The following is a 22,005-nucleotide window of genomic DNA, read 5'->3' as shown; positions in this document are numbered from 1 at the left end:
GCATGCCTAATGCATTTTCAGACACAGAGATGCATGAATGCTAAATGTGAGACAGTCCGAGGGCATGAGTCATAAAGTAATCTCACAACTAACAACAGGGCAATTCCAAACTACTCTTTCAAACATGCTGCAGCCTTAGTGCACCAACACCTCCCAGACAATGCTGAAAAGAGAGAAAGAAAGAACATAATGAGAAGAGGCCATAAAAAGTGAATTTCACCAATCACAGTCTCGATGAGATTCCCTTTCCGTTCCGATGCCTCCAGGACGGAAATAAAGGAAATGGGAGAAATTCAATAACATGTGACATCGAAATTCATTGGATCGATTTTCCCATTGGCCAGAAAACCAAATAACGACGAGTCGAGTCACCACATTACGAGTGAACAGGGTTTCTGAGGTAACTTCCAGCAGCAAAAATTCTCAACTGTGGGTGTGGGAAAATTTCACGGAGTATGGTCAGTCGGAGCAAAAGTAAGTAAGTCGTTCGTTTCTGCAGTGTTTCATCACAACAGCGATGAAATAACAGTCTCCATTCGGTTCCAGTAAACGCACAAATTGGCTGGAACAGCAGAGCTGTTTGCGATTTTCCGCGTGGCACTGTCCCACACCACAGTTAATTCCCCGGGAAGCAAACCCATTTTACTTTTGTTTTCAACATCAATACAGTGGGGGCGGAAACAGCATTTTAACAAGCTGCAGCATTGGAGTTAAACAGCAGAAGTGGCAGTGGCGGGATTAGAACCCGCGCCCCTTTCAAGACTGGAACCTGGATCCAGCGCCTTAGACCGCTCGGCCACACTACCAGCCGACCGCACAGCCCCTTTTCTTGCATTTCCAATTGTGCCCCTGCATAACAACAGACGCAAAGTCACATGAAAAGCGTTCCATGATCCCTCTCCGACTCGCACAGCTGCTGGGATGTGCCCGGCTACAATGTCAATTTCGCAGCAGATAATGATAGCCCATCAATCCAGACAAAAATCAATGGTAAGCTGAGTCTATCTTCTCAGACTCTTTTCAGCTACATATGTATCTGTGAGTGCGTGACAATATATGTTCGCTTCTGATTTGGTCAAATAACCATGAGCTGCTTGACATTACTGCAATTTCGATTCTTGCTCTGCTAAATGATTTCACCCATTGCTCGAAACAGGACGACTTTCACGTTTACACGGAACACGAAACACGCCGGACTAGAGGGAAAATGCACAAAGCTGAGCAGGCCGTGTTCCAAATCATACCGTGCAGCATTTATTCAGTCACTGTGTCTGTTTTGCAGAATAAGGGTCCCAAAGAAAGTTCTCTACCCTAAAACCGGAAGTCGCATTACATTCCGAGAGCGACAGATCACATTGTGAGGATGCTCTGCCCTCGGAGCCTGTTCGAGATGACACTTTCCGTGCCTTTTACCTTAAACGGGCAATTTGCTGCAGAGATGTTCACTCCTGGACATGAGCCACATGGATACCAACTGAGTCGGAAACCTGTGCGGGAATCGACGAGAAGCGACTCAATACATTTTGCTAACTTCCATGGTGCTTCTTAGAAATGGAGTTTCTGTTCACCTCAATCTAAAAGGCAGTTTCTGAACATAGTAACAGAACTCAAAAGGTAATTACCTCACCCCACCGCCACTCCGGAAGAGGTGCTAACTGCCCTTGATTGCTTTTTGTTCTCGATGTGAAGAGCTCTCACGCCTGAGTCACCTTCACGTCTCTGTTTGCTGAGTGAATCACAAAGAAGGAGTTTCACCAGAGCTTCAATTGCCACACTTCTCCACTCGCCCTCCCCGTGAACATTTTCCTGCTCGTCAGTGATTTAAAGAAAATTAAATGGATGCGATGTCATTCTGTAGCCTCTCTGTCGATTCCTCCGTTTCAGTTCCAACATGGCTTAGATCTCGGGGCGCACCTTAATACTAGCGACGCTATGACAGCACAGGTCCGGAGGTTCCTCTCAGAGTGTATGTTTGTTTCATTGCTGTTGCTGATTGAATGAGCCACTAACGTGCGAACTGCTCCAAAACATGATTCAGGACCTCCGGTGCCAACTCTCGCGCGTTGAATAACGACAGACAGCTTCCAAATGAAGCCTTTCAGAGACGACTTTGGGGTACGTTTGACAGACAGACAAGTTCAGGAATTCGTGGTGCGCTGTGACACCAGCGCATCAGCTTCTTCCCTGCCTTTGAACCGGGCCGCCTGCGCAAGGAATGCAAATGCGGTACTGCTTTTCGTGGAAGGATCAGAACGCGGCAACTACACTCTCAAACAGAATGGCATATGATCAGAACCAGGTTGGAGAAAAACTTTCTAATGCTTTGCACAGGAATTAAACGGAGTTGCCTTGCATTTCACTACGAGAGCAGATTCGTTCAAGCAAATTCGAAGGCAGGTTTGCAGATGGGAAAGCAAGCAAGGAAGCTCCGTTCTTGTGCATGTGAAAGGCTGCACTTGAAAAAGAAAGCAGTTTCTGCCCAGTTTCGAACTGGGGACCTTTCGCGTGTTAGGCGAACGTGATGACCACTACACTACAGAAACCAGCCGGCGCCGCCGTTATGCAGCTCAGTGGCATCCAGCACTGAAAGTTGAAGCAATTCTACGTTTCACCTTTCTGTTTCCAATAGCTTGTTATTGTCCAGCGTAATTAACATCTTGAAAACGTAAAAAAAAACAACGTGAAATTGATGACAAAATATAGACAAGGATGTCGTCAATGTTTGGACCGTAGGGCGAGGTGGAATAAGCTGGGACGACTTTCCCCGCAGCATAACGGCTGCGACATGATCTTATGGAAGGGTTGTAAACTGAGTATTTATGTGTTTTACCCAAGTTGGGGTGAGTTGAAAAATCGAGAGCATCGGTTTAAGGTGAGTGGGCTGAAATTGACAAAGGACCTGAGGCACATTTCCCACACAGAAGGTTGTGCGTGTTTGGAATGAGCTACCAGAGGAAGTGGAGGAGGCGATTACACTGAGAAAATTGCAAAGGTAATCGGATGAGTTTCTGGATAGGATGGGTTTAGCGGGATAGGGGCCAAATGCTGGGGAACGGGACTTGTTTAACTTTGGCTATGTGGTGAGCATGGACGAGATACACCGAAGTATCTGATTCCACGCGGTGTACCCCAATACCGTCGTGTTGCTTACACCGCCTTTAAAGGATTACTTTTTAGCAGAGCTTGCCGTCGCAGTCTGTGGCACAATCGTTTCGTCTGTTCGACTGCTCACGGGAAAGGTAGTATTGTGAAACACTGCAGAAACGAACGACTTCCTTACTTTTGATCCGACTGACCATACTCCGTGAAATTTTCCCAGACCCTCAGTTGAGGATTTCTGCTGCTGGAAGTTACCTCAGAAACCCTGTTAACTCGTAATGTACTGAGCGAATCGCAAAACAGTAAGCATTTAACACGGAACACAAACAAAACTGGCATGCCTAATGCATTTTCAGACACAGAGATGCATGAATGCTAAATGTGAGACAGTCCGAGGGCATGAGTCATAAAGTAATCTCACAACTAACAACAGGGCAATTCCAAACTACTCTTTCAAACATACTGCAGCCTTAGTGCACCAACACCTCCCAGACAATGCTGAAAAGAGAGAAAGAAAGAACATAATAAGAAGGGGCCATAAAAAGTGAATTTCACCAATCACAGTCTCGATGAGATTCCCTTTCCGTTCCGATGCCTCCAGGACGGAAATAAAGGAAATGGGAGAAATTCAATAACATGTGACATCGAAATTCATTGGATCGATTTTCCCATTGGCCAGAAAACCAAATAACGACGAGTCGAGTCACCACATTACGAGTTAACAGGGTTTCTGAGGTAACTTCCAGCAGCAAAAATCCTCAACTGTGGGTCTGGGAAAATTTCACGGAGTATGGTCAGTCGGAGCAAAAGTAAGTAAGTCGTTCGTTTCTGCAGTGTTTCATCACAACAGCGATGAAATAACAGTCGCCATTCGGTTCCAGTAAACGCACAAATTGGCTGGAACAGCAGAGCTGTTTGCGATTTTCCGCGTGGCACTGTCCCACACCACAGTTAATTCCCCGGGAAGCAAACCCATTTTACTTTTGTTTTCAACATCAATACAGTGGGGGCGGAAACAGCATTTTAACAAGCTGCAGCATTGGAGTTAAACAGCAGAAATGGCAGTGGCGGGATTCGAACCCGCGCCCCTTTCAAGACTGGAAGCTGGATCCAGCGCCTTAGACCGCTCGGCCACACTACCAGCCGACCGCACAGCCCCTTTTCTTGCATTACCAATTGTGCCCCTGCATAACAACAGACGCAAAGTCACATGAAAAGGGTTCCATGATCCCTCTCCGACTCGCACATCTGCTGGTATGTTCCCGGCTACAATGTCAATTTCGCAGCAGATAATGATAGCCCATCAATCCAGACAAAAATCAATGGTAAGCTGAGTCTATCTTCTCAGACTCTTTTCAGCTACATATGTATCTGTGAGTGCGTGACAATATATGTTCGCTTCTGATTTGGTCAAATAACCATGAGCTGCTTGACACTACTGCAATTTCGATTCTTGCTCTGCTAAATGATTTCACCCATTGCTCGAAACAGGACGACTTTCACGTTTACACGGAACACGAAACACGCCGGACTACAGGGAAAATGCACAAAGCTGAGCAGGCCGTGTTCCAAATCATACCGTGCAGCATTTATTCAGTCACTGTGTCTGTTTTGCAGAATAAGGGTCCCAAAGAATGTTCTCTACCCTAAAACCGGAAGTCGCATTACATTCCGAGAGCGACAGATCACATTGTGAGGATGCTCTGACCTCGGAGCCTGTTCGAGATGACACTTTCCGTGCCTTTTACCTTAACCGTGCAATTTGCTGCAGAGATGTTCACTCCTGGACATGAGCCACATGGATACCAACTGAGTCGGAAACCTGTGCGGGAATCGACGAGAAGCGACTCAATACATTTTGCTAACTTCCATGGTGCTTCTTAGAAATGGAGTTTCTGTTCACCTCAATCTAAAAGGCAGTTTCTGAACATAGTGACAGAACTCAAAAGGTAATTACCTCACCCCACCGCCACTCCGGAAGAGGTGCTAACTGCCCTTGATTGCTTTTTGTTCTCGATGTGAAGAGCTCTCACGCCTGAGTCACCTTCACGTCTCTGTTTGCTGAGTGAATCACAAAGAAGGAGTTTCACCAGAGCTTCAATTGCCACACTTCTCCACTCGCCCTCCCCGTGAACATTTTCCTGCTCGTCAGTGATTTAAAGAAAATTAAATGGATGCGATGTCATTCTGTAGCCTCTCTGTCGATTCCTCCGTTTCAGTTCCAACATGGCTTAGATCTCGGGGCGCACCTTAATACTAGCGACGCTATGACAGCACAGGTCCGGAGGTTCCTCTCAGAGTGTATGTTTGTTTCATTGCTGTTGCTGATTGAATGAGCCACTAACGTGCGAACTGCTCCAAAACATGATTCAGGACCTCCGGTGCCAACTCTCGCGCGTTGAATAACGACAGACAGCTTCCAAATGAAGCCTTTCAGAGACGACTTTGGGGTACGTTTGACAGACAGACAAGTTCAGGAATTCGTGGTGCGCTGTGACACCAGCGCATCAGCTTCTTCCCTGCCTTTGAACCGGGCCGCCTGCGCAAGGAATGCAAATGCGGTACTGCTTTTCGTGGAAGGATCAGAACGCGGCAACTACACTCTCAAACAGAATGGCATATGATCAGAACCAGGTTGGAGAAAAACTTTATAATGCTTTGCACAGGAATTAAACGGAGTTGCCTTGCATTTCACGACGAGAGCAGATTCGTTCAAGCAAATTCGAAGGCAGGTTTGCAGATGGGAAAGCAAGCAAGGAAGCTCCGTTCTTGTGCATGTGAAAGGCTGCACTTGAAAAAAAAAGCAGTTTCTGCCCAGTTTCGAACTGGGGACCTTTCGCGTGTTAGGCGAACGTGATGACCACAAAACTACAGAAACCAGCCGGCGCCGCCGTTATGCAGCTCAGTGGCATCCAGCACTGAAAGTTGAAGCAATTCTACGTTTCACCTTTCTGTTTCCAATAGCTTGTTATTGTCCAGCGTAATTAACATCTTGAAAACGTAAAAAAAAAACGTGAAATTGATGACAAAATATAGACAAGGATGTCGTCAATGTTTGGACCGTAGGGCGAGGTGGAATAAGCTGGGACGACTTTCCCCGCAGCATAACGGCTGCGACATGATCTTATGGAAGGGTTGTAAACTCAGTATTTATGTGTTTTATCCACATTGGGGTGAGTTGAAAAATCGAGAGCATCGGTTTAAGGTGAGTGGGCTGAAATTGACAAAGGACCTGAGGCACATTTCCCACACAGAAGGTTGTGCGTGTTTGGAATGAGCTCCCAGAGGAAGTGGAGGAGGCGATTACACTCAGAAAATTGCAAAGGTAATCGGATGAGTTTCTGGATAGGATGGGTTTAGCGGGATAGGGGCCAAATGCTGGGGAACGGGACTTGTTTAACTTTGGCTATGTGGTGAGCATGGACGAGATACACCGAAGTATCTGATTCCACGCGGTGTACCCCAATACTGTCGTGTTGCTTACACCGGCTTTAAAGGATTACTTTTTAGCAGAGCTTGCCGTCGCAGTCTGTGGCACAATCGTTTCGTCTGTTCGACTGCTCACGGGAAAGGTAGTATTGTGAAACACTGCAGAAACGAACGACTTCCTTACTTTTGATCCGACTGACCATACTCCGTGAAATTTTCCCAGACCCTCAGTTGAGGATTTCTGCTGCTGGAAGTTACCTCAGAAACCCTGTTAACTCGTAATGTACTGAGCGAATCGCAAAACAGTAAGCATTTAACACGGAACACAAACAAAACTGGCATGCCTAATGCATTTTCAGACACAGAGATGCATGAATGCTAAATGTGAGACAGTCCGAGGGCATGAGTCATAAAGTAATCTCACAACTAACAACAGGGCAATTCCAAACTACTCTTTCAAACATGCTGCAGCCTTAGTGCACCAACACCTCCCAGACAATGCTGAAAAGAGAGAAAGAAAGAACATAATGAGAAGGGGCCATAAAAAGTGAATTTCACCAATCACAGTCTCGATGAGATTCCCTTTCCGTTCCGATGCCTCCAGGACGGAAATAAAGGAAATGGGAGAAATTCAATAACATGTGACATCGAAATTCATTGGATCGATTTTCCCATTGGCCAGAAAACCAAATAACGACGAGTCGAGTCACCACATTACGAGTGAACAGGGTTTCTGAGGTAACTTCCAGCAGCAAAAATTCTCAACTGTGGGTGTGGGAAAATTTCACGGAGTATGGTCAGTCGGAGCAAAAGTAAGTAAGTCGTTCGTTTCTGCAGTGTTTCATCACAACAGCGATGAAATAACAGTCTCCATTCGGTTCCAGTAAACGCACAATTGGCTGGAACAGCAGAGCTGTTTGCGATTTTCCGCGTGGCACTGTCCCACACCACAGTTAATTCCCCGGGAAGCAAACCCATTTTACTTTTGTTTTCAACATCAATACAGTGGGGGCGGAAACAGCATTTTAACAAGCTGCAGCATTGGAGTTAAACAGCAGAAGTGGCAGTGGCGGGATTAGAACCCGCGCCCCTTTCAAGACTGGAACCTGGATCCAGCGCCTTAGACCGCTCGGCCACACTACCAGCCGACCGCACAGCCCCTTTTCTTGCATTTCCAATTGTGCCCCTGCATAACAACAGACGCAAAGTCACATGAAAAGCGTTCCATGATCCCTCTCCGACTCGCACAGCTGCTGGGATGTGCCCGGCTACAATGTCAATTTCGCAGCAGATAATGATAGCCCATCAATCCAGACAAAAATCAATGGTAAGCTGAGTCTATCTTCTCAGACTCTTTTCAGCTACATATGTATCTGTGAGTGCGTGACAATATATGTTCGCTTCTGATTTGGTCAAATAACCATGAGCTGCTTGACATTACTGCAATTTCGATTCTTGCTCTGCTAAATGATTTCACCCATTGCTCGAAACAGGACGACTTTCACGTTTACACGGAACACGAAACACGCCGGACTACAGGGAAAATGCACAAAGCTGAGCAGGCCGTGTTCCAAATCATACCGTGCAGCATTTATTCAGTCACTGTGTCTGTTTTGCAGAATAAGGGTCCCAAAGAAAGTTCTCTACCCTAAAACCGGAAGTCGCATTACATTCCGAGAGCGACAGATCACATTGTGAGGATGCTCTGCCCTCGGAGCCTGTTCGAGATGACACTTTCCGTGCCTTTTACCTTAAACGGGCAATTTGCTGCAGAGATGTTCACTCCTGGACATGAGCCACATGGATACCAACTGAGTCGGAAACCTGTGCGGGAATCGACGAGAAGCGACTCAATACATTTTGCTAACTTCCATGGTGCTTCTTAGAAATGGAGTTTCTGTTCACCTCAATCTAAAAGGCAGTTTCTGAACATAGTAACAGAACTCAAAAGGTAATTACCTCACCCCACCGCCACTCCGGAAGAGGTGCTAACTGCCCTTGATTGCTTTTTGTTCTCGATGTGAAGAGCTCTCACGCCTGAGTCACCTTCACGTCTCTGTTTGCTGAGTGAATCACAAAGAAGGAGTTTCACCAGAGCTTCAATTGCCACACTTCTCCACTCGCCCTCCCCGTGAACATTTTCCTGCTCGTCAGTGATTTAAAGAAAATTAAATGGATGCGATGTCATTCTGTAGCCTCTCTGTCGATTCCTCCGTTTCAGTTCCAACATGGCTTAGATCTCGGGGCGCACCTTAATACTAGCGACGCTATGACAGCACAGGTCCGGAGGTTCCTCTCAGAGTGTATGTTTGTTTCATTGCTGTTGCTGATTGAATGAGCCACTAACGTGCGAACTGCTCCAAAACATGATTCAGGACCTCCGGTGCCAACTCTCGCGCGTTGAATAACGACAGACAGCTTCCAAATGAAGCCTTTCAGAGACGACTTTGGGGTACGTTTGACAGACAGACAAGTTCAGGAATTCGTGGTGCGCTGTGACACCAGCGCATCAGCTTCTTCCCTGCCTTTGAACCGGGCCGCCTGCGCAAGGAATGCAAATGCGGTACTGCTTTTCGTGGAAGGATCAGAACGCGGCAACTACACTCTCAAACAGAATGGCATATGATCAGAACCAGGTTGGAGAAAAACTTTCTAATGCTTTGCACAGGAATTAAACGGAGTTGCCTTGCATTTCACTACGAGAGCAGATTCGTTCAAGCAAATTCGAAGGCAGGTTTGCAGATGGGAAAGCAAGCAAGGAAGCTCCGTTCTTGTGCATGTGAAAGGCTGCACTTGAAAAAGAAAGCAGTTTCTGCCCAGTTTCGAACTGGGGACCTTTCGCGTGTTAGGCGAACGTGATGACCACTACACTACAGAAACCAGCCGGCGCCGCCGTTATGCAGCTCAGTGGCATCCAGCACTGAAAGTTGAAGCAATTCTACGTTTCACCTTTCTGTTTCCAATAGCTTGTTATTGTCCAGCGTAATTAACATCTTGAAAACGTAAAAAAAAACAACGTGAAATTGATGACAAAATATAGACAAGGATGTCGTCAATGTTTGGACCGTAGGGCGAGGTGGAATAAGCTGGGACGACTTTCCCCGCAGCATAACGGCTGCGACATGATCTTATGGAAGGGTTGTAAACTGAGTATTTATGTGTTTTACCCAAGTTGGGGTGAGTTGAAAAATCGAGAGCATCGGTTTAAGGTGAGTGGGCTGAAATTGACAAAGGACCTGAGGCACATTTCCCACACAGAAGGTTGTGCGTGTTTGGAATGAGCTACCAGAGGAAGTGGAGGAGGCGATTACACTGAGAAAATTGCAAAGGTAATCGGATGAGTTTCTGGATAGGATGGGTTTAGCGGGATAGGGGCCAAATGCTGGGGAACGGGACTTGTTTAACTTTGGCTATGTGGTGAGCATGGACGAGATACACCGAAGTATCTGATTCCACGCGGTGTACCCCAATACCGTCGTGTTGCTTACACCGCCTTTAAAGGATTACTTTTTAGCAGAGCTTGCCGTCGCAGTCTGTGGCACAATCGTTTCGTCTGTTCGACTGCTCACGGGAAAGGTAGTATTGTGAAACACTGCAGAAACGAACGACTTCCTTACTTTTGATCCGACTGACCATACTCCGTGAAATTTTCCCAGACCCTCAGTTGAGGATTTCTGCTGCTGGAAGTTACCTCAGAAACCCTGTTAACTCGTAATGTACTGAGCGAATCGCAAAACAGTAAGCATTTAACACGGAACACAAACAAAACTGGCATGCCTAATGCATTTTCAGACACAGAGATGCATGAATGCTAAATGTGAGACAGTCCGAGGGCATGAGTCATAAAGTAATCTTACAACTAACAACAGGGCAATTCCAAACTACTCTTTCAAACATACTGCAGCCTTAGTGCACCAACACCTCCCAGACAATGCTGAAAAGAGAGAAAGAAAGAACATAATAAGAAGGGGCCATAAAAAGTGAATTTCACCAATCACAGTCTCGATGAGATTCCCTTTCCGTTCCGATGCCTCCAGGACGGAAATAAAGGAAATGGGAGAAATTCAATAACATGTGACATCGAAATTCATTGGATCGATTTTCCCATTGGCCAGAAAACCAAATAACGACGAGTCGAGTCACCACATTACGAGTGAACAGGGTTTCTGAGGTAACTTCCAGCAGCAAAAATCCTCAACTGTGGGTCTGGGAAAATTTCACGGAGTATGGTCAGTCGGAGCAAAAGTAAGTAAGTCGTTCGTTTCTGCAGTGTTTCATCACAACAGCGATGAAATAACAGTCGCCATTCGGTTCCAGTAAACGCACAAATTGGCTGGAACAGCAGAGCTGTTTGCGATTTTCCGCGTGGCACTGTCCCACACCACAGTTAATTCCCCGGGAAGCAAACCCATTTTACTTTTGTTTTCAACATCAATACAGTGGGGGCGGAAACAGCATTTTAACAAGCTGCAGCATTGGAGTTAAACAGCAGAAATGGCAGTGGCGGGATTCGAACCCGCGCTCCTTTCAAGACTGGAACCTGGATCCAGCGCCTTAGACCGCTCGGCCACACTACCAGCCGACCGCACAGCCCCTTTTCTTGCATTACCAATTGTGCCCCTGCATAACAACAGACGCAAAGTCACATGAAAAGGGTTCCATGATCCCTCTCCGACTCGCACATCTGCTGGTATGTTCCCGGCTACAATGTCAATTTCGCAGCAGATAATGATAGCCCATCAATCCAGACAAAAATCAATGGTAAGCTGAGTCTATCTTCTCAGACTCTTTTCAGCTACATATGTATCTGTGAGTGCGTGACAATATATGTTCGCTTCTGATTTGGTCAAATAACCATGAGCTGCTTGACACTACTGCAATTTCGATTCTTGCTCTGCTAAATGATTTCACCCATTGCTCGAAACAGGACGACTTTCACGTTTACACGGAACACGAAACACGCCGGACTACAGGGAAAATGCACAAAGCTGAGCAGGCCGTGTTCCAAATCATACCGTGCAGCATTTATTCAGTCACTGTGTCTGTTTTGCAGAATAAGGGTCCCAAAGAAAGTTCTCTACCCTAAAACCGGAAGTCGCATTACATTCCGAGAGCGACAGATCACATTGTGAGGATGCTCTGCCCTCGGAGCCTGTTCGAGATGACACTTTCCGTGCCTTTTACCTTAAACGGGCAATTTGCTGCAGAGATGTTCACTCCTGGACATGAGCCACATGGATACCAACTGAGTCGGAAACCTGTGCGGGAATCGACGAGAAGCGACTCAATACATTTTGCTAACTTCCATGGTGCTTCTTAAAATGGAGTTTCTGTTCACCTCAATCTAAAAGGCAGTTTCTGAACATAGTAACAGAACTCAAAAGGTAATTACCTCAACCCCACCGCCACTCCGGAAGAGGTGCTAACTGCCCTTGATTGCTTTTTGTTCTCGATGTGAAGAGCTCTCACGCCTGAGTCACCTTCACGTCTCTGTTTGCTGAGTGAATCACAAAGAAGGAGTTTCACCAGAGCTTCAATTGCCACACTTCTCCACTCGCCCTCCCCGTGAACATTTTCCTGCTCGTCAGTGATTTAAAGAAAATTAAATGGATGCGATGTCATTCTGTAGCCTCTCTGTCGATTCCTCCGTTTCAGTTCCAACATGGCTTAGATCTCGGGGCGCACCTTAATACTAGCGACGCTATGACAGCACAGGTCCGGAGGTTCCTCTCAGAGTGTATGTTTGTTTCATTGCTGTTGCTGATTGAATGAGCCACTAACGTGCGAACTGCTCCAAAACATGATTCAGGACCTCCGGTGCCAACTCTCGCGCGTTGAATAACGACAGACAGCTTCCAAATGAAGCCTTTCAGAGACGACTTTGGGGTACGTTTGACAGACAGACAAGTTCAGGAATTCGTGGTGCGCTGTGACACCAGCGCATCAGCTTCTTCCCTGCCTTTGAACCGGGCCGCCTGCGCAAGGAATGCAAATGCGGTACTGCTTTTCGTGGAAGGATCAGAACGCGGCAACTACACTCTCAAACAGAATGGCATATGATCAGAACCAGGTTGGAGAAAAACTTTCTAATGCTTTGCACAGTAATTAAACGGAGTTGCCTTGCATTTCACGACGAGAGCAGATTCGTTCAAGCAAATTCGAAGGCAGGTTTGCAGATGGGAAAGCAAGCAAGGAAGCTCCGTTCTTGTGCATGTGAAAGGCTGCACTTGAAAAAGAAAGCAGTTTCTGCCCAGTTTCGAACTGGGGACCTTTCGCGTGTTAGGCGAACGTGATGACCACAAAACTACAGAAACCAGCCGGCGCCGCCGTTATGCAGCTCAGTGGCATCCAGCACTGAAAGTTGAAGCAATTCTACGTTTCACCTTTCTGTTTCCAATAGCTTGTTATTGTCCAGCGTAATTAACATCTTGAAAACGTAAAAAAAAAACGTGAAATTGATGACAAAATATAGACAAGGATGTCGTCAATGTTTGGACCGTAGGGCGAGGTGGAATAAGCTGGGACGACTTTCCCCGCAGCATAACGGCTGCGACATGATCTTATGGAAGGGTTGTAAACTCAGTATTTATGTGTTTTATCCACATTGGGGTGAGTTGAAAAATCGAGAGCATCGGTTTAAGGTGAGTGGGCTGAAATTGACAAAGGACCTGAGGCACATTTCCCACACAGAAGGTTGTGCGTGTTTGGAATGAGCTCCCAGAGGAAGTGGAGGAGGCGATTACACTCAGAAAATTGCAAAGGTAATCGGATGAGTTTCTGGATAGGATGGGTTTAGCGGGATAGGGGCCAAATGCTGGGGAACGGGACTTGTTTAACTTTGGCTATGTGGTGAGCATGGACGAGATACACCGAAGTATCTGATTCCACGCGGTGTACCCCAATACCGTCGTGTTGCTTACACCGGCTTTAAAGGATTACTTTTTAGCAGAGCTTGCCGTCGCAGTCTGTGGCACAATCGTTTCGTCTGTTCGACTGCTCACGGGAAAGGTAGTATTGTGAAACACTGCAGAAACGAACGACTTCCTTACTTTTGATCCGACTGACCATACTCCGTGAAATTTTCCCAGACCCTCAGTTGAGGATTTCTGCTGCTGGAAGTTACCTCAGAAACCCTGTTAACTCGTAATGTACTGAGCGAATCGCAAAACAGTAAGCATTTAACACGGAACACAAACAAAACTGGCATGCCTAATGCATTTTCAGACACAGAGATGCATGAATGCTAAATGTGAGACAGTCCGAGGGCATGAGTCATAAAGTAATCTCACAACTAACAACAGGGCAATTCCAAACTACTCTTTCAAACATACTGCAGCCTTAGTGCACCAACACCTCCCAGACAATGCTGAAAAGAGAGAAAGAAAGAACATAATAAGAAGGGGCCATAAAAAGTGAATTTCACCAATCACAGTCTCGATGAGATTCCCTTTCCGTCCCGATGCCTCCAGGACGGAAATAAAGGAAATGGGAGAAATTCAATAACATGTGACATCGAAATTCATTGGATCGATTTTCCCATTGGCCAGAAAACCAAATAACGACGAGTCGAGTCACCACATTACGAGTGAACAGCGATGAAATAACAGTCGCCATTCGGTTCCAGTAAACGCACAAATTGGCTGGAACAGCAGAGCTGTTTGCGATTTTCCGCGTGGCACTGTCCCACACCACAGTTAATTCCCCGGGAAGCAAACCCATTTTACTTTTGTTTTCAACATCAATACAGTGGGGGCGGAAACAGCATTTTAACAAGCTGCAGCATTGGAGTTAAACAGCAGAAATGGCAGTGGCGGGATTCGAACCCGCGCCCCTTTCAAGACTGGAATCTGGATCCAGCGCCTTAGACCGCTCGGCCACACTACCAACCGACCGCACAGCCCCTTTTCTTGCATTTCCAATTGTGCCCCTGCATAACAACAGACGCAAAGTCACATGAAAAGGGTTCCATGATCCCTCTCCGACTCGCACAGCTGCTGGGATGTGCCCGGCTACAATGTCAATTTCGCAGCAGATAATGATAGCCCATCAATCCAGACAAAAATCAATGGTAAGCTGAGTCTATCTTCTCAGACTCTTTTCAGCTACAAATGTATCTGTGAGTGCGTGACAATATATGTTCGCTTATGATTTGGTCAAATAACCATGAGCTGCTTGACATTACTGCAATTTCGATTCTTGCTCTGCTAAATGATTTCACCCATTGCTCGAAACAGGACGACTTTCACGTTTACACGGAACACGAAACACGCCGGACTACAGGGAAAATGCACAAAGCTGAGCAGGCCGTGTTCCAAATCATACCGTGCAGCATTTATTCAGTCACTGTGTCTGTTTTGCAGAATAAGGGTCCCAAAGAAAGTTCTCTACCCTAAAACCGGAAGTCGCATCACATTCCGAGAACGACAGATCACATTGTGAGGATGCTCTGCCCTCGGAGCCTGTTCGAGATGACACTTTCCGTGCCTTTTACCTTAAACGGGCAATTTGCTGCAGAGATGTTCACTCCTGGACATGAGCCACATGGATACCAACTGAGTCGGAAACCTGTGCGGGAATCGACGAGAAGCGACTCAATACATTTTGCTAACTTCCATGGTGCTTCTTAGAAATGGAGTTTCTGTTCACCTCAATCTAAAAGGCAGTTTCTGAACATAGTAACAGAACTCAAAAGGTAAGTACCTCACCCCACCGCCACTCCGGAAGAGGTGCTAACTGCCCTTGATTGCTTTTTGTTCTCGATGTGAAGAGCTCTCACGCATGAGTCACCTTCACGTCTCTGTTTGCTGAGTGAATCACAAAGAAGGAGTTTCACCAGAGCTTCAATTGCCACACTTCTCCACTCGCCCTCCCCGTGAACATTTTCCTGCTCGTCAGTGATTTAAAGAAAATTAAATGGATGCGATGTCATTCTGTAGCCTCTCTGTCGATTCCTCCGTTTCAGTTCCAACATGGCTTAGATCTCGGGGCGCACCTTAATACTAGCGACGCTATGACAGCACAGGTCCGGAGGTTCCTCTCAGAGTGTATGTTTGTTTCATTGCTGTTGCTGATTGAATGAGCCACTAACGTGCGAACTGCTCCAAAACATGATTCAGGACCTCCGGTGCCAACTCTCGCGCGTTGAATAACGACAGACAGCTTCCAAATGAAGCCTTTCAGAGACGACTTTTGGGTACGTTTGACAGACAGACAAGTTCAGGAATTCGTGGTGCGCTGTGACACCAGCGCATCAGCTTCTTCCCTGCCTTTGAACCGGGCCGCCTGCGCAAGGAATGCAAATGCGGTACTGCTTTTCGTGGAAGGATCAGAACGCGGCAACTACACTCTCAAACAGAATGGCATATGATCAGAACCAGGTTGGAGAAAAACTTTATAATGCTTTGCACAGTAATTAAACGGAGTTGCCTTGCATTTCACTACGAGAGCAGATTCGTTCAAGCAAATTCGAAGGCAGGTTTGCAGATGGGAAAGCAAGCAAGGAAGCTCCGTTCTTGTGCATGTGAAAGGCTGCACTTGAAAAAGAAAGCAGTTTCTGCCCAGTTTCGAACTGGGGACCTTGCGCGTGTTAGGCGAACGTGATGACCACTACACTACAGACACCAGCGGAGGCTACCGCACTGCAGCTCAGTGGCATCCAGAACTGAAAGTTGAAGCAATTCTACGTTTCACCTTTCTGTTTCCAATAGCTTGTTATTGTCCAGCGTAATTAACATCTTGAAAACGTAAAAAAAAACAACGTGAAATTGATGACAAAATATAGACAAGGATGTCGTCAATGTTTGGACCGTAGGGCGAGGTGGAATAAGCTGGGACGACTTTCCCCGCAGCATAACGGCTGCGACATGATCTTATGGAAGGGTTGTAAACTGAGTATTTATGTGTTTTACCCAAGTTGGGGTGAGTTGAAAAATCGAGAGCATCGGTTTAAGGTGAGTGGGCTGAAATTGACAAAGGACCTGAGGCACATTTCCCACACAGAAGGTTGTGCGTGTTTGGAATGAGCTACCAAAGGAAGTGGAGGAGGCGATTACACTCAGAAAATTGCAAAGGTAATCGGATGAGTTTCTGGATAGGATGGGTTTAGCGGGATAGGGGCCAAATGCTGGGGAACGGGACTTGTTTAACTTTGGCTATGTGGTGAGCATGGACGAGATACACCGAAGTATCTGATTCCACGCGGTGTACCCCAATACCGTCGTGTTGCTTACACCGGCTTTAAAGGATTACTTTTTAGCAGAGCTTGCCGTCGCAGTCTGTGGCACAATCGTTTCGTCTGTTCGACTGCTCACGGGAAAGGTAGTATTGTGAAACACTGCAGAAACGAACGACTTCCTTACTTTTGATCCGACTGACCATACTCCGTGAAATTTTCCCAGACCCTCAGTTGAGGATTTCTGCTGCTGGAAGTTACCTCAGAAACCCTGTTAACTCGTAATGTACTGAGCGAATCGCAAAACAGTAAGCATTTAACACGGAACACAAACAAAACTGGCATGCCTAATGCATTTTCAGACACAGAGATGCATGAATGCTAAATGTGAGACAGTCCGAGGGCATGAGTCATAAAGTAATCTCACAACTAACAACAGGGCAATTCCAAACTACTCTTTCAAACATACTGCAGCCTTAGTGCACCAACACCTCCCAGACAATGCTGAAAAGAGAGAAAGAAAGAACATAATAAGAAGGGGCCATAAAAAGTGAATTTCACCAATCACAGTCTCGATGAGATTCCCTTTCCGTTCCGATGCCTCCAGGACGGAAATAAAGGAAATGGGAGAAATTCAATAACATGTGACATCGAAATTCATTGGATCGATTTTCCCATTGGCCAGAAAACCAAATAACGACGAGTCGAGTCACCACATTACGAGTGAACAGGGTTTCTGAGGTAACTTCCAGCAGCAAAAATCCTCAACTGTGGGTCTGGGAAAATTTCACGGAGTATGGTCAGTCGGAGCAAAAGTAATTAAGTCGTTCGTTTCTGCAGCGTTTCATCACAACAGCGATGAAATAACAGTCTCCATTCGGTTCCAGTAAACGCACAAATTGGCTGGAACAGCAGAGCTGTTTGCGATTTTCCGCATGGCACTGTCCCACACCACAGTTAATTCCCCGGGAAGCAAACCCATTTTACTTTTGTTTTCAACATCAATACAGTGGGGGCGGAAACAGCATTTTAACAAGCTGCAGCATTGGAGTTAAACAGCAGAAATGGCAGTGGCGGGATTCGAACCCGCGCCCCTTTCAAGACTGGAACCTGGATCCAGCGCCTTAGACCGCTCGGCCACACTACCAGCCGACCGCACAGCCCCTTTTCTTGCATTTCCAATTGTGCCCCTGCATAACAACAGACGCAAAGTCACATGAAAAGGGTTCCATGATCCCTCTCCGACTCGCACAGCTGCTGGGATGTGCCCGGCTACAATGTCAATTTCGCAGCAGATAATGATAGCCCATCAATCCAGACAAAAATCAATGGTAAGCTGAGTCTATCTTCTCAGACTCTTTTCAGCTACATATGTATCTGTGAGTGCGTGACAATATATGTTCGCTTATGATTTGGTCAAATAACCATGAGCTGCTTGACATTACTGCAATTTCGATTCTTGCTCTGCTAAATGATTTCACCCATTGCTCGAAAAAGGACGACTTTCACGTTTACACGGAACACGAAACACGCCGGACTACAGGGAAAATGCACAAAGCTGAGCAGGCCGTGTTCCAAATCATACCGTGCAGCATTTATTCAGTCACTGTGTCTGTTTTGCAGAATAAGGGTCCCAAAGAAAGTTCTCTACCCTAAAACCGGAAGTCGCATTACATTCCGAGAGCGACAGATCACATTGTGAGGATGCTCTGCCCTCGGAGCCTGTTCGAGATGACACTTTCCGTGCCTTTTACCTTAAACGGGCAATTTGCTGCAGAGATGTTCACTCCTGGACATGAGCCACATGGATACCAACTGAGTCGGAAACCTGTGCGGGAATCGACGAGAAGCGACTCAATACATTTTGCTAACTTCCATGGTGCTTATTAGAAATGGCGTTTCTGTTCACCTCAATCTAAAAGGCAGTTTCTGAACATAGTAACAGAACTCAAAAGGTAATTACCTCACCCCACCGCCACTCCGGAAGAGGTGCTAACTGCCCTTGATTGCTTTTTGTTCTCGATGTGAAGAGCTCACACGCCTGAGTCACCTTCACGTCTCTGTTTGCTGAGTGAATCACAAAGAAGGAGTTTCACCAGAGCTTCAATTGCCACACTTCTCCACTCGCCCTCCCCGTGAACATTTTCCTGCTCGTCAGTGATTTAAAGAAAATTAAATGGATGCAATGTCATTCTGTAGCCTCTCTGTCGATTCCTCCGTTTCAGTTCCAACATGGCTTAGATCTCGGGGCGCACCTTAATACTAGCGACGCTATGACAGCACAGGTCCGGAGGTTCCTCTCAGAGTGTATGTTTGTTTCATTGCTGTTGCTGATTGAATGAGCCACTAACGTGCGAACTGCTCCAAAACATGATTCAGGACCTCCGGTGCCAACTCTCGCGCGTTGAATAACGACAGACAGCTTCCAAATGAAGCCTTTCAGAGACGACTTTGGGGTACGTTTGACAGACAGACAAGTTCAGGAATTCGTGGTGCGCTGTGACACCAGCGCATCAGCTTCTTCCCTGCCTTTGAACCGGGCCGCCTGCGCAAGGAATGCAAATGCGGTACTGCTTTTCGTGGAAGGATCAGAACGCGGCAACTACACTCTCAAACAGAATGGCATATGATCAGAACCAGGTTGGAGAAAAACTTTCTAATGCTTTGCACAGTAATTAAACGGAGTTGCCTTGCATTTCACTACGAGAGCAGATTCGTTCAAGCAAATTAGAAGGCAGGTTTGCAGATGGGAAAGCAAGCAAGGAAGCTCCGTTCTTGTGCATGTGAAAGGCTGCACTTGAAAAAGAAAGCAGTTTCTGCCCAGTTTCGAACTGGGGACCTTTCGCGTGTTAGGCGAACGTGATGACCACTACACTACAGAAACCAGCCGGCGCCGCCGTTATGCAGCTCAGTGGCATCCAGCACTGAAAGTTGAAGCAATTCTACGTTTCACCTTTCTGTTTCCAATAGCTTGTTATTGTCCAGCGTAATTAGCATCTTGAAAACGTAAAAAAAAACAACGTGAAATTGATGACAAAATATAGACAAGGATGTCGTCAATGTTTGGACCGTAGGGCGAGGTGGAATAAGCTGGGACGACTTTCCCCGCAGCATAACGGCTGCGACATGATCTTATGGAAGGGTTGTAAACTGAGTATTTATGTGTTTTACCCAAGTTGGGGTGAGTTGAAAAATCGAGAGCATCGGTTTAAGGTGAGTGGGCTGAAATTGACAAAGAACCTGAGGCACATTTCCCACACAGAAGGTTGTGCATGTTTGGAATGAGCTACCAGAGGAAGTGGAGGAGGCGATTACACTCAGAAAATTGCAAAGGTAATCGGATGAGTTTCTGGATAGGATGGGTTTAGCGGGATAGGGGCCAAATGCTGGGGAACGGGACTTGTTTAACTTTGGCTATGTGGTGAGCATGGACGAGATACACCGAAGTATCTGATTCCACGCGGTGTACCCCAATACCGTCGTGTTGCTTACACCGGCTTTAAAGGATTACTTTTTAGCAGAGCTTGCCGTCGCTGTCTGTGGCACAATCGTTTCGTCTGTTCGACTGCTCACGGGAAAGGTAGTATTGTGAAACACTGCAGAAACGAACGACTTCCTTACTTTTGATCCGACTGACCATACTCCGTGAAATTTTCCCAGACCCTCAGTTGAGGATTTCTGCTGCTGGAAGTTACCTCAGAAACCCTGTTAACTCGTAATGTACTGAGCGAATCGCAAAACAGTAAGCATTTAACACGGAACACAAACAAAACTGGCATGCCTAATGCATTTTCAGACACAGAGATGCATGAATGCTAAATGTGAGACAGTCCGAGGGCATGAGTCATAAAGTAATCTCACAACTAACAACAGGGCAATTCCAAACTACTCTTTCAAACATACTGCAGCCTTAGTGCACCAACACCTCCCAGACAATGCTGAAAAGAGAGAAAGAAAGAACATAATGAGAAGGGGCCATAAAAAATGAATTTCACCAATCACAGTCTCGATGAGATTCCCTTTCCGTTCCGATGCCTCCAGGACGGAAATAAAGGAAATGGGAGAAATTCAATAACATGTGACATCGAAATTCATTGGATCGATTTTCCCATTGGCCAGAAAACCAAATAACGACGAGTCGAGTCACCACATTACGAGTTAACAGGGTTTCTGAGGTAACTTCCAGCAGCAAAAATCCTCAACTGTGGGTCTGGGAAAATTTCACGGAGTATGGTCAGTCGGAGCAAAAGTAAGTAAGTCGTTCGTTTCTGCAGTGTTTCATCACAACAGCGATGAAATAACAGTCTCCATTCGGTTCCAGTAAACGCACAAATTGGCTGGAACAGCAGAGCTGTTTGCGATTTTCCGTGTGGCACTGTCCCACACCACAGTTAATTCCCCGGGAAGCAAACCCATTTTACTTTTGTTTTCAACATCAATACAGAGGGGGCGGAAACAGCATTTTAACAAGCTGCAGCATTGGAGTTAAACAGCAGAAATGGCAGTGGCGGGAGTCGAACCCGCGCCCCTTTCAAGACTGGAACCTGGATTCAGCGCCTTAGACCGCTCGGCCACACTACCAGCCGACCGCACAGTCCCTTTTCTTGCATTTCCAATTGTGCCCCTGCATAACAACAGACGCAAAGTCACATGAAAAGGGTTCCATGATCCCTCTCCGACTCGCACAGCTGCTGGGATGTGCCCGGCTACAATGTCAATTTCGCAGTAGATAATGATAGCCCATCAATCCAGACAAAAATCAATGGTAAGCTGAGTCTATCTTCTCAGACTCTTTTCAGCTACATATGTATCTGTGAGTGCGTGACAATATATGTTCGCTTATGATTTGGTCAAATAACCATGAGCTGCTTGACATTACTGCAATTTCGATTCTTGCTTTGCTAAATGATTTCACCCATTGCTCGAAACAGGACGACTTTCACGTTTACACGGAACACGAAACACGCCGGACTACAGGGAAAATGCACAAAGCTGAGCAGGCCGTGTTCCAAATCATACCGTGCAGCATTTATTCAGTCACTGTGTCTGTTTTGCAGAATAAGGGTCCCAAAGAAAGTTCTCTACCCTAAAACCGGAAGTCGCATTACATTCCGAGAGCGACAGATCACATTGTGAGGATGCTCTGCCCTCGGAGCCTGTTCGAGATGACACTTTCCGTGCCTTTTACCTTAAACGGGCAATTTGCTGCAGAGATGTTCACTCCTGGACATGAGCCACATGGATACCAACTGAGTCGGAAACCTGTGCGGGAATCGACGAGAAGCGACTCAATACATTTTGCTAAC

General features: G+C 46.4%; 7 non-coding genes across 7 annotated transcripts; all 7 read right to left on the bottom strand.

Annotated features, from left to right (window-relative positions):
* Nucleotides 1-2,470: 2,470 nt before the first annotated feature.
* Nucleotides 2,471-2,543, bottom strand: trnav-aac (transfer RNA valine (anticodon AAC)). Its single transcript has one exon. It is a non-coding gene; the product is annotated as a tRNA-Val (tRNA).
* A 1,615-nt stretch (nt 2,544-4,158) lies between these two features.
* Nucleotides 4,159-4,240, bottom strand: trnal-cag (transfer RNA leucine (anticodon CAG)). The gene has a single exon. It is a non-coding gene; the product is annotated as a tRNA-Leu (tRNA).
* A 5,095-nt stretch (nt 4,241-9,335) lies between these two features.
* Nucleotides 9,336-9,408, bottom strand: trnav-aac (transfer RNA valine (anticodon AAC)). The gene has a single exon. It is a non-coding gene; the product is annotated as a tRNA-Val (tRNA).
* Nucleotides 9,409-11,023: 1,615 nt separating this feature from the next.
* trnal-cag (transfer RNA leucine (anticodon CAG)) lies at nt 11,024-11,105 on the bottom strand. The gene has a single exon. It is a non-coding gene; the product is annotated as a tRNA-Leu (tRNA).
* A 3,225-nt stretch (nt 11,106-14,330) lies between these two features.
* Nucleotides 14,331-14,412, bottom strand: trnal-cag (transfer RNA leucine (anticodon CAG)). The gene has a single exon. It is a non-coding gene; the product is annotated as a tRNA-Leu (tRNA).
* A 3,352-nt stretch (nt 14,413-17,764) lies between these two features.
* trnal-cag (transfer RNA leucine (anticodon CAG)) lies at nt 17,765-17,846 on the bottom strand. Its single transcript has one exon. It is a non-coding gene; the product is annotated as a tRNA-Leu (tRNA).
* A 1,664-nt stretch (nt 17,847-19,510) lies between these two features.
* trnav-aac (transfer RNA valine (anticodon AAC)) lies at nt 19,511-19,583 on the bottom strand. Its single transcript has one exon. It is a non-coding gene; the product is annotated as a tRNA-Val (tRNA).
* Between the last annotated feature and the right edge of the window lie 2,422 nt (nt 19,584-22,005).

This window comes from Chiloscyllium punctatum, chromosome 31 (genome assembly GCF_047496795.1).
Source record: "Chiloscyllium punctatum isolate Juve2018m chromosome 31, sChiPun1.3, whole genome shotgun sequence".
In the NCBI taxonomy this organism is placed as follows: Eukaryota; Metazoa; Chordata; class Chondrichthyes; order Orectolobiformes; family Hemiscylliidae; genus Chiloscyllium; species Chiloscyllium punctatum.
The sequence above is the reverse complement of the archived record's forward strand: the minus strand, read 5'-3'. Positions and strand labels throughout refer to the sequence as shown.